The following is a 12,590-nucleotide window of genomic DNA, read 5'->3' on the forward strand; positions in this document are numbered from 1 at the left end:
TATCGAGGCATTGGAGAGTAGATTTACCAGGATGGTGCCAGGAATGAGGGACTTCAGTTATGAGGAGAGACTAGAGAAGCGAGGATTATTCTCCTTGGAGCAGAGAGGAGGAGACTTAACAGAAGGACTTGAAAGGGTGAACATGGAGAAATTATTTCCACTGGCGGGTGGGTCGGTAACCCAAGGACTCCGATTTAAAATGGTTGTTAAAAGAAACAGAGGGGAGGTGAGGAGAAATTTTTTCACACAGCGAGTTGTTCGGATCTGGAACGATGGGCCGAGTAGCCTCCTTTTGTGCTGTATGATTCTATAATTGCACAAAATATAAATAAGCTTAAAAAAAGTTATATTGTTGCAGAAACCTTATGACACGATTGTCAAACGACATGGCACCAGCCCTTCTCTCTTTGCCACTTTACCTCTCTCGCGCTCAAGCTCGCTCTCTGAGTAATCCTAAACTGTATAGAGTCATTATTTGAACAAAAGTTTTTCCTCATGTGTGCAATGTTACTAAGGCAAAGATTTCCTTACACAGTGTGACTAATTCCTGTCCTGAGGAATAATGTGCACAGCTGAATTTTTTTCAGTGTTTTGTAGCCCTACCTCCACTTCCTCATTGGAGGCTGATTTGCATTAACAGACATGCAGCTAGTTTGTGTATGAATAACTGGTAATCTCTGGTTGTCTTGCATATATTTTTTTAATGATTGCATACAAAGTATATTGAGCACTTCTGATTTGGAGTCCTGTAGCGTATTGGTTAGAGCACTTGCCTTTGCAAGTGAGAGGACCTGGGTTCGATTCCCGGCAGCACTAAACCTAAGGCAAGCTTCCATATTTCATACGCCTCTGTTTACCTGGTAGTAAGTTGGAACCCATTTGTTAGTCGATTGGCGAATCGCTTTTCCGAGGGTAATAATCCTTTCAAAAACAATAAATAATTTTCTTATGTATTAAGAATAATTTGCTCATTAAATCCATGACCGTTTGTGGGACACTGCTGTGTTCAATTATCTGCCCTGTTTCGCTCACAAAATATACATTCAATTCACTTTACAGTAACAACAACAGCTTCAATTTATATAGTGCCCTTCATGAAGGGTTGTGTTCCAGAGTGCTTGACAGTGGTGGAGCAGAATGCCGGACAGGGGGAGGTGACTGCAGTCACGGTCGAAAAAGAAGGTCTTCAGGCATGACCTGAAGAAGGGGGCAGGCGGAGGGCTAGAGGAAAAAGTTGTGCCTGAAAGCTTGGCCACCAGAGTTAGATATATAGTTAGAAGTATGGTGGAAGTAGAGAAGAGGGCCAAAAACTAGTGTAGTTTGTTCAAACTGAAAAAAATTGTGCTGAAAATAACTTTGCAGACAGCAGAGTAGATCTTTTGAGAATACAGAATTGACGTATTTGCCTGCAAAAATAGGCAATGCTATGAAGCCCTTTTGAGTCATTTTTCCAATGTGAAATACAATACCATATGCAAGAATTATAATTAGATTGAAAGGTGTAAGACGATGCTTGGGACGCAGCTGCTGGAAGGTGTCACTTGTTCATGAATGCATGTATATCCAGGGCTTGGAATCTACCTTGACTGGTATACTGAGAGGTAAGCAGCTGCTTCTCAAGCTTGTGGAACCATTGCTCAGTATGTAGACATGTGTCCGAGCTGGGGCAGTAGTGCTCTCACACATTTCATATTGAGCTGTGCTGCTCGATGAATGTTGGAAATGATTCAAACCTCACTGACCGTCTCTGTAGTACTCCAGACACTGCTAATGACAGACCCGTTAGCCTGGCTCATCGGTAGGACTTGTAGTTATTGGGGGCAAAGATTCTTCCCAATCGGCTTCTGTTAATTCTCTAAGCCAAAGTCCTAATGGGTATGATGGGTCTGGCTGGACAAGCATCGGGAATCTTGCCAGACTGTCTTTTCAATGACGAGTTTTGTGGTTTTAGTTGGTTAATCTCCAGGAGGACTCCAACGAGCACACAAGTTTGGCTCTTGCCAACCTACGGCTTAATACTCTCTGGAGTTGGGCAAGCAGGGTTCGTCCCTCCAGCAAGTGTGCATTCCATTCAATACTTGGGAATTTCCACGTATAAGTGGGAGCTTGGAACTTCTTGGTTTGGATTCTCTTAAGCTTGGTGATGGGTTTCCACATGTGTGAGACACCTGGCTAACCAAAAAAGGTCAATGTTTCCAGCCTGAGAGCTATCAGCTACCAATCGCTGAATGTTTAAAATCTTTGTAGTGGTCTAAAATAAACAAATTGGCACACAGGCACATTTGGAACGTAGAATAAATTAGGTGCAAAATTTCCAGTTACAGCTGCCAAATGCATTTTGTTGAATCCAAGACCAACTCAGGCTAGCGCAGTATAACACCTAGAGCAGACAGTGTCCTTTATAGCTGTTACTTTACATTGGTAATTTCATGTAACTTTTCATATCCAAATTGGCAATATGTAAAATATGCAAATCCATTGCATTTCATTGTGACTGGGGTGTTTCCTGGCAGATTACATGAAATAAGTGCATAAGTATAACTGAAAACTAATAAACAGAACTAATAATTACTAATAAACAGAAGTCCAAGGGATTCAGGTTAGAATCTGATATGTAACCTTCAAACCACCAATATCTTATATTTGTGGATAAAGGATACAAGTAGAGTATTTACTAAGTGTCTGCTTGGCACTAAAGCAATTATGTGGCTGTAGCAAACACAACTGTCTCTAAAATATGGCTGTAGACCAGTAAATTAATCATCGGGAATTGTAATAATTTAAGATTGGTCATATCAGATGATGTGCAGAGAGCTCATGAATGCAGGACTATGATGCATAGCGATGTTCATGGTGTGGGTTGTAAAGTTTTGTTTTGGAACCTCAAATGATCTGCGAAATTAACTTCTGAAAGACTGCTTTGTGGTGGTCAATCCATTTCTGTTCTATCTTGTCAGTTAATTTATGACCCTCTATTTTTGGGAGGGCGAGGGTGAACACGAGAAAAAATTGCAAACTGGAATCATTTGAATTGGCAATTGTATATCATATTAGGATTAAGTTTTTCCTAAACTAAATTTGATGTTTTTCTATATACTAGCAAGTCCTGTGGTAATTTTATGTGCCTTTTTAACTTAATTCTCGAATATGATGTACCCTAAAGATGTGCACTCTATTTGAATCCCAGGGTCTCACAGTTTTATTACATACTCTTATTTACAAATTAGTGGCTAAATTTTGTAATCCCAAACCTTGCAAATAGTCTGCTTATTCCCTGGCCCAACTCTAAATTAGAGTAGAACCATTGATCCCACCGTGGCGTGTTTGGCAACCGAATGTCGGAATCGAGCAAGCCCTTGTGGTGGTCTCAGTTGTCTGTAGTACTTGAGGGCATTGCTGATGACCGCACAGCCAGGCTGGCTCATCTGCAGGACTCGGAGGGACAGGCCAGTCACTGGGGGCATGGAATCCTTCCATTCAATTTATATTAATCCTGCAACCCAAAGCTCTAACAGGTAGGGTGGTCCTAGCTGAACAAGCAGTGAGAAAGCTGCTTTGCAGTGCTATGAATGGCAAGCTAATTGGTTTTAGTTGGTTAGACTCCAGCAGTAACTCAATTCACACTCTGGGATCCCAAACCTTGACTCTTGCCAACCTCCACCTAATACCTTCCGGAATTAGATAAGCAGGATGCGTCTCTCCAGGGAAAGAGTGTGCATTCCTTTCCAATAATCTGTTTTGAGAATTCCATGCATCTTAAGCATGGTGATGGGTTTCCGCTTGTGTCGGATGCCCGGCTGTCCAAAATAAAACAGTCAGCTAAATGTAAATGGGGGAGGGGGAGAGAGATTATGCACAATCTTTGTTGCCTGTGCACTGATTTTATCTGCTTCTAAAACTAGTGAAATTAGGAGATTATATTTACATGCAATTTCTGTTAAATGTCTTTTTCAAAAATTGTGAGGAAATTATGACTTTTTCCCCATACTTGAGTAGCTTAAATTAGAGTCCACTAAGGTGTTTAAGAAGTCCATTTGCATACATTTATCTGTATATAATCCTTCATGTATCTGGTTTAAGAGTAGCCTGCTTTAGGAAATGTGTATTGTGCATCGAATATCCTTCTGAGAATGCTTTTTAAAATCTATTTAAATGGATAAAATACATGTAATTTTAGATGGGGCAGAAATTTAAGTTTAGAACAGCTGACTTTTGTTTTGATAACTTATTTCATGCATGGATCTTTCTGTGGAGGGCTGTAGCAACTGTTTCATCATGGAGTTGTGTATCCTTATGTCTATTATTGTGGGGTGGGTTTATATCTAAAGCTTTTAAAATATATATGGAAACCTTTGGGTATACATTCCTGCTGATTAATACTCTTTTAAAATGATAAGATGAAAGATAATTTGGAGTTTTCAAAATTGGCAAACATTACTAAGTATTGCTTGATTAGTTTCTATAGAGCAGTAGTAAATGCACTGCTGAAGCAGTACTCATATTACTAATCCCTAGATCAATGCCCATTTGATGGTTTTGGCACTCAGAAATTGTTGCATCACTTCAAAGTATTTATTATTCTCCCCTAGAATTCTTGAATGCTGGAGGATCCCATTAGTAATGCTCATTTAGGAACGCTCAGTGTGTGTGTGTGTGTGTGTGAATAAAACTAAACACATATCCACATCAATAATATTTAGTCTTGGCTTTTGTACATTTTGTTGATAAGAAATTGTGACCTTTCAGAATGCTCTGGGAAATTTAACATAACATAACAAGTAGGAGCAGGAGTAGGCCATTCGGCCCTTCGAGCCTGCCCCCACCATTCAATCATGGCTGATCTTCTAATCTAACTTCAGCTAATACCATAACACTGCCTTATCCCCATATCCCTTAATCCCTTTTGCAATAAAAAACATATCTATCTCAGTCTTGAATATGTTCAAGGACTGAGCGTCAACAGCCCTTTGGGGTAGCGAGTTCCATACATTAATTTCTTACTCAAGTTTTTTGGTTAACTGGATGTCTTGAAGCACACAGAAACCCGTTACCATGCTTCAGAGGAAGGTGAGTTTTCAGATATTCCAGGGGCACTCCGCTTCACATCCTTCCTTCCTCCCCCTTTAAACCCCACCATGACACCTTTCTTTTTGTCCATGCTTTTGGTCATCTTTCAATACAAAGGTGCCCAACCAGCAGTGTGAAGTGCTTTGAGATGTCCTCCCGACATAAGTGTAATTGTTGTTGACCTCGATGGAAGGTGCATGTGTGGACATCTAGTGAAGGCTAGATTGGGCTGGCCTGTGATGACACCCACTGCCAAATAACATTCTTAATACTCTTAGAAGATTCAACCACTTGAACACTTGGCAAAGCACCGGTTCTCTTGAGTTGCTGCCTTCAGGAGAAGAAGGCATTAAAATACGAATGAAGAACTGCACATGTTGAGGAAAGTGATGTGCATTGCACTCGGGAGTGTCCTTGGTCTGTTTACAAAATAGAAATCATTGCATATTATGGTGATACAGAATGAGTTGCATAATGCATTTTAATCTGGGCTCTTGATTTTTTTAAGAAACTTTGATTCCAATCCATTTGCATCAGTCATCTAACTTGTTACCATGTATTTAATACTTTTATGTAAAATTGTTGATTCATTTCATTGGATTAGAATTTGTTTTCCCCTTGCATCACTCTAAATGGTGGAACGTTATATCAAGGGATAGTGGCAGCCAAGTGGCTGTTTTTCATATGGTATAATGGTATGATGAGTATAAACAGACTATTTGACCTTAGCACTATCTTAACCAAGACTTCAGTTTAACTATATGCTTTAGTGCATTGTTCACTGACTCCTACTGAGACTGATAAGCTCAGATCAGGAAGTGACCAGCAACTATCCTAGCCTGTGAAGTAGTACTGCATTCTTGCAAATCATTTACCCAGTGAAAAATGGGGTAGGATAACATTTGATGGGGCGGGGGGACTTGTACAGAGTTAATACTCTGCATGGAGGGCGCTATATAAGTGTTGTTAACTTAACAGATTTTGAACTCAATTTTATAAGTGACTGCTTCTCATCAGAGTTTCAGTTGTTTAAGTGATTGGTACAGAAACTTTAAACAAATATCTAGTGGCTTCCTCTTTTGGTTATTTTAAGTTCATAGTGAGAACTTTTGGATTTGTATGTGAATAAATGTCTACCAGCATAACCGTATGAATGTTATGATCTTATGACCTGATACAAAATTATATTATAAGAGACATATTCAGGAACTAAACAGATGACCTAGTGAGACTCATCACCCTATTTTCTTGCTAGTTTAGTCTGTGTTTTCCCGATTTATTTATTTTTAAAATGCAGGATGTGCTTTGGTCGTGACCCAAAACAGAATATTTTTTCAATCTTACTGATGACCTAAAATATTGTGTGTATAAGCTCTATTTTACACTAAAATCTATTGACTGAAGGTTTAAAAAGGTATTGTCACTGCAAAAAAAACTGTAAAATCAACACTAATTGCAGAGAGTCGTATTATTTGAACAATGGAAGTTTGGAATTCCAAGAATTGGACTCTGGGTTTTCAGGATTCTCATGGGAATGATGTGAAAACCAGATGATGGGATAATGTCAGGGACTCTTAAGTGAATGACAGTAGTTTATAAGAAAATTCTCTGGAATGCATCCAGTTTTTCCCACTTTTTGTTTTTTTCCCATTTATGGACTTGCTAAAGTATGTGGGTCATTACAAACCATTTTAATGATGGGAAAGTGGAAATTTGTTTTCCTTTAAACATTCATGCTGCTTGAGAGATCAAGTTTATTTAAAAAAAACTGCTGAATAACCCTTTGAGCACCAAACATTCTCCTCAATCTCAGAAACCTAGACAAATCCTGGGAATTGTACACAAAATCATTATTCACAATACAATACAAATTACATTTGTGTTGGGCTTTAATGTGCGAGGGGGCTCTCAAAGCTCTTCCACCTGAGTTGGGGTGGGAGCTGGGGGAGAAGGGAAAAGATGACCGAAAGTGCGGTTGAAGCTGTACGTTTTGAGATGTGCATTGAAAGAAGGGAGGGAGCATGTTGGAGGGGACTTTAGTATGGAGTTCTCGAGAACAGGGGCCAAATGGGAGAAAGACCACCTGCCGATTGTGGGGCAAATAGGAGAAAGACCACCCGCCGATTGTGGGGCAAATAGGAGAAAGACCACCCGCTGATTGTGGGGCAAATAGGGCGGGGGACCTGAAGCAGGTCTGGGGGAAGGAAGTGCCAGAATACTGTGGTTGAATAAGGTTGTGGACCATAGGCCCAAAATGATACACTCTTCTCCAATTTCAGGACAAAATATACAGTCAATTCACTTTATACTATATTCTGCAAAGCGCTTTCAGATGTCTCAAAGACGAGATAACACGCTATATGATATGCAAGGATTTTTATTAAGTTGACCTTAAAGCTTCTCAAACGTTTGAGTCCTTGGGTGAATATAAATAGTTAATTTGGAAAAAGTGGGCTTAATACTGAGTAGTCCTAATTCAACAACCGAGTCCTCAGTTTTTCTCCATGTTCTAACTTTTTTGGGGGAAGAGTTGTTAGAAAAGGGCAGTAAGCTGGAATGCAGTTTGGTGAACTGAACAACAAACAATTGTTGTTGTTTAATCATGTCTGCGCTCACTGGGTTATTTCACTACATAATTTCACTGCAGATATTTGTGGATCATCTTGTGATGTGATTGTACAAGACAATATCTCCCTTGAGTGGCGTTAATCCCACGTTGACTGCAATGGCATTCTTTCTTGACTGTGTGCCACCGGCTTGCACTAAATTGTTTTTTCATCTTGTAATACACTAACTATAAACATATTTTGCCAGTTAAAATTATGCAATATGCAATTCCATCAATGGTCAGCTAGTGTTGGGACTATGTGAGAGGCTCTGCTGAGGCGTGTAGAAAATTTCCTACCAAGGGTATGTTACAAGGAGTTATGTTTTGACTGCTAAGGAGACGCCTACAGAAATGTGGAAGAGCAATCAGAATTTAGTGCTACCAGTCAGATTGTGCTGTTTCCATAGTCCCTTCTCTTATTTCAGAATAATCCTGTTTACCCAGTCCCTTTCCCTCCTAATCACCACACCGGTGTGTCTGCCGTTTCTTGTGCCATCCCTGCAGCCCCATTGGAGTACAATTGTCAATTAATGCTTACTTAATTTTTTTTGCTGTGAGCTCATTCCCCATAAGAACTAAGTTGAGACTGGCAAACTTTTCATAAAAGACCCTTAGTGAGAAACAACATGCTCTTGCCTTTCTTTGATGGGCACTAAAACGAGAGGGAAATATAAAAAGGGAATTGATTGTGAAGTACAACCTCAGTTTTACCAGCATCTCAGTGTAGGGAGATGATCATGCAATTCCTACAAAGCAGGCTGTTTCTAGCCTGTTTTTCCTATTGTTGTGAATTGTTTCAGTTAGTTGAGTCTGGTTTGGTTCTTCTGTAACACTTATTAATAATAAATAATAATTTTATACAGCACCTTATCTAGTCGTCGAGATGTCTCAAAGTGCTTCACAGGATAAACAGTAAAGTAGATTGACTCTATTTTGTGGATAAAATCATTTTATGATAGTGTCTTAAGAGTTTGTAATGTCTTGGAGCACATAAGACAGTTACTATCAAGTCACAAATGACATTCTGTCCATCTGCTACCAGGGCTTCATCTGCCTCCTCGTCCTTCTTGATTTCTCTGCTGCCTTGGACACCGTCGACACCGCCTCTCCTCTCACCTCAACTTTCATGGCTCTGTCCTTGACTGGTTTAGATTGTATCTCTCACATCGCCTCCACTTCATCTCCACAAACGGTTTCTCCTCTAACCCCTACACAGTCTTGTGCGGCATTTCTCAGCGGTTTGTCCTTGGTCCCCTCCTCTTCAACATCTGTATGCTCCCTCTTGGTGACATCATCCGCAGACATGGGGTCAACTTCCACATGTATTCGGATGACACCCAACTGTACCTCTCTGCCTCCAGCCTTGACTCCAGGACCCTAACCCTCAGACATCAAGTCCCGGATGAGAGCTAACTTTCTTCAGTTGAACGTCAACAAGACCGAGGCTCTCCTGATTGGCTCCAGTCAGTGCTTCCACACCTCAGGCGCTGACAGCATCACCATCCATGAATGCACACTCCACCTTACTAAGCCAGTCCTGAAGCTTGGCATCTTGTTTGATCCTCGACTATCCTTTCTACCCCACATCCATGCCATGACCCGTTCTGCCTTCTCCCACCTCCGCAACATTGCCCTGCTCTGCCATTATCTCCCACCGCAGGCCACCGAAACCCTCATACACTAATTCATAACATCGAGGCTTGACTATGCAAACTCCTTGCTTGTTGGCCTCCCCAGCTCCTCCCTCCATAGGCTGCAGATCATCCAGAATTCTGCAGCCTGTGTCCTCTCTCGCACCAAACTGGCCACTCCCTCTGCTCAGCGGGCTCCAGCCTGCTTCACATACCCTGCCTTGCCCACCCCACTGTTGGCTGGCGGGCCTTCAGCCACTTTGCCCCCACCCTCTGGAACTCCATCCCACAGTCCCTCTGCCTCGCCCCCTCCCTTGCCTCCTTCAAGACCTGTCTCAAGACCCTCCTCTTCAACCGTGCTTTCGATCACCCTGCTCCCCTTCCCACCCGTCCTCCACCCTCCCCAATCTCGACCCCCAGCTTGGGTCCGAAACACTGAATGTCCAGCGCCTTGGGACGTCCTCCCAATGTGAAAGGTCCTATATAAATTTAATTTTGGTGTATAGTGTGACAAGGCCAGTAATGTCCATAAGCTGCAGGAGATCAATTACCTGATTGGATTTTTTTGATGAATTTGTTTGAGGGGTGAATGTTGAGCACCTGGAAACTTTTTATAAGAGCGCAGGAAATATCCACTTGAACTTCCGAATAGGCAGAGACAATGTTTAACGTAGTGCTCTGGGACGCTACCCTGCGTGAAGGGTACTATATAAATGCAAGTTGTTGTTAACATCTAACTGCTTTAGTATATTAAAATAGAAGGTTATGCTTGAAGGCTTAGTTGAGGGAGGGCAGGAGGAGGCTCACGTGGAGCATAAACACCGACAAAGACCAGTTTCTGTGTTGTATATTCTAATGCATTCTAATGTATTAGCCTACATTGCATGCAGTTTTAATTACAGTGATAAGATGTGTAGGCATGGAATAATGTATAATATAATGTATAGTCCGAAACACTGATTGCCCAGCACATTGGGATGTCCCCTCGACGTGAAAGGCGTTGTACAAAGAAAGCATTATGAAAACACAGCAGGGGGGAGGGGGGTGCATGGATGTTATGTTGTTACATATCGTCTTATGGGAGATGTGGATTGTACTTTGAATGCACCCATCGTGTAGACCAGGGACGGCCAACTTGAGGGCTGCATTACACATGCATAAAATAGACATGTGGCCCTTGGGTTGCAAGTTTGCCATCCCAGGTGTAGACTGTCTAATGTCTACTTTCTAGATTTGTGTGACGATATCTGTGATAAAGGTAAACGTAAAAAAAGGAAAGACTGTGGTGTAAAAAGTGAAGAACAGCATATGACTTGACAAATACAGGATATGATTCAAATCAAACTAACCACATGGCATAGGCGCTTCATGTTCAAGACAATTTATCTCCTGAGTAGCAAGGGCTGGCTGAAATCGTGGACAAAACCAGAGCAGATGTTTCACTTCACCGGAAATGTTTTGTTTATCTGGGAATGAGATGTTCTGTATTTGAATACTTGGCAAGAAAAATAAATTTCCTTGAATAAAATTAAGTGTTCATTTCTAATTTATAGTTGTATTAATATGAAACTTTCAATTTCAACAGTGTTTAAAATAGTCAATGGATGAAAGATTACGGGTAGTAGTTTCTGTACTTCAATTCTAATCAACACATTTTGAATTTAATACGTTTTGAATTGTTGAAATGTTAGGAATGGCATTGCTGGTGATTTTTGACTACCTGATTTTATGTTTTTTTAAAGGGGCAAAACTGGGTTCCAAACATAATATTGGCCACTACTTGTACCTAGTTTATAATTTAGTTTGTTTAAACTGCACAGTGAAAAGTTTCATATGGGATTATAAGAACTTTGCCTTTTGCCAATACATGTACACCACATATACTGGGAGCTGTCAACACTTGCCCTGCTGTTGGATATATCTTAAATGGTTACTTTTTCTAGTAATCCTCTCTTGTTCCCCCTTTCCATGTGAATTCTTTTTTTGGGGGTGGGGTGGTGGGAAAGAGAGAGCTTCTGCCACAGAAAGGAAAGTTCATAAGGTTAGGTACCATGGGTCACTCTGATGTACATCCTCCTTGATTAAGTGTGGCATTGTTTAGCTGTCTATCCTTAGTTGAGGAATGATGCAGAGACGTCTAAAGAGACTGTTTAGGATTATGTGTAATGTTTGTTTAGAGCAACTAGAGTCCATTTTGATTTGTTGGAAGCCTGGTCTGTAGAGCAGTGTCCTTGCTGCCAATTGCTGTTGTAAATCTGCCAGATGTTTTAGTTTTATCATTAGCTGCATTCACTTTCATTGTAGTCAGCAGTAGCTATGTTTGAATGGTATTTTGGGATTACAATTCTTATGCATCATTGTATTTTGCCTCAATAGATGATTGAAGCAGACTTGCAGTGAATCTCCATTAAAGAGTAGGATGGCTAAAGATAAATGTGTTCCAATGGTGTTGAATTTATGAATGAAGAGCTTGATGCTATTCAAATTTTCTGCAGATTCTTGCTAGTTCTTGGTGATACAAAGTGGTTAGCGCAACAATAACAACTTGCATTTATATAGCACCCTTCATGCAGGTAGCGCCCTGGAGAGCTTGACAATGGCGGAGTCTGACACCGAGCCAGGGGGAGAGGGAGGGGGGAGATGATGGTAAACATGATAAAAAGAAAGGTCTTTAGGCAGGATTTGAAGGTGAGGGCAAGGTGGAGGGAGAAAGTTCCATAGTTTCAGGGCATAGTGGCTGAAGGCAATGTCATTGATGGTGGAGCGGAGGGGACGTGGGATAAACAGGAGGCTGGAGCCAGCCGAGTGGATGCAGCAGGTGGTGGAGTGAGGAGGTAAGCAGATCGGATATGTAGGGAGGTGCGAGGACATGAAGCTGTAATTTTCTGATTCTGTGATGGTCAAGGACTACCATTGTGGGTGAGGGATTCTGCCCTCAGAAGTGGGTCACAGCTCTAGCTTTGTGTGAATGAAGTGACTGGCACTATCAGTGTCCGAATTTCTAGTTCTATTTCTGAATTTTCAATTTGTGCAATTCCATAATATAGTAAATCTCATATAAAATACGATTCAATAAATCAGCACTTTGCACGTGTTATTAAATGTGATCGGTAAGTGCACTTGCAGTACTTTGGCACTGCAGCTGGTAAGTGTGCATGCGGCTGCATTGAATTACAGGAAATAAAGTTTTTCTGCGCATGGGGTGACGAGTTAAGACTATGTTTTCTGCGATTGCACGAGATTCAGCGTAGCTGGTAAGTGCGGGACTAATGGGTAGAGGAGCG

At 41.1% G+C, this 12,590-nt stretch overlaps 1 protein-coding gene across 2 annotated transcripts in view; it reads left to right on the forward strand.

Annotated features, from left to right (window-relative positions):
- The window catches only part of sept7a (septin 7a), an 86,367-nt gene that overhangs the window by 36,997 nt on the left and 36,780 nt on the right, over positions 1–12,590 (forward strand). The gene's annotated exons all lie outside the window — the stretch shown is intronic.

Source organism: Callorhinchus milii, unplaced genomic scaffold (genome assembly GCF_018977255.1).
Source record: "Callorhinchus milii isolate IMCB2004 unplaced genomic scaffold, IMCB_Cmil_1.0 Scaffold2, whole genome shotgun sequence".
NCBI lineage: Eukaryota > Metazoa > Chordata > Chondrichthyes > Chimaeriformes > Callorhinchidae > Callorhinchus > Callorhinchus milii.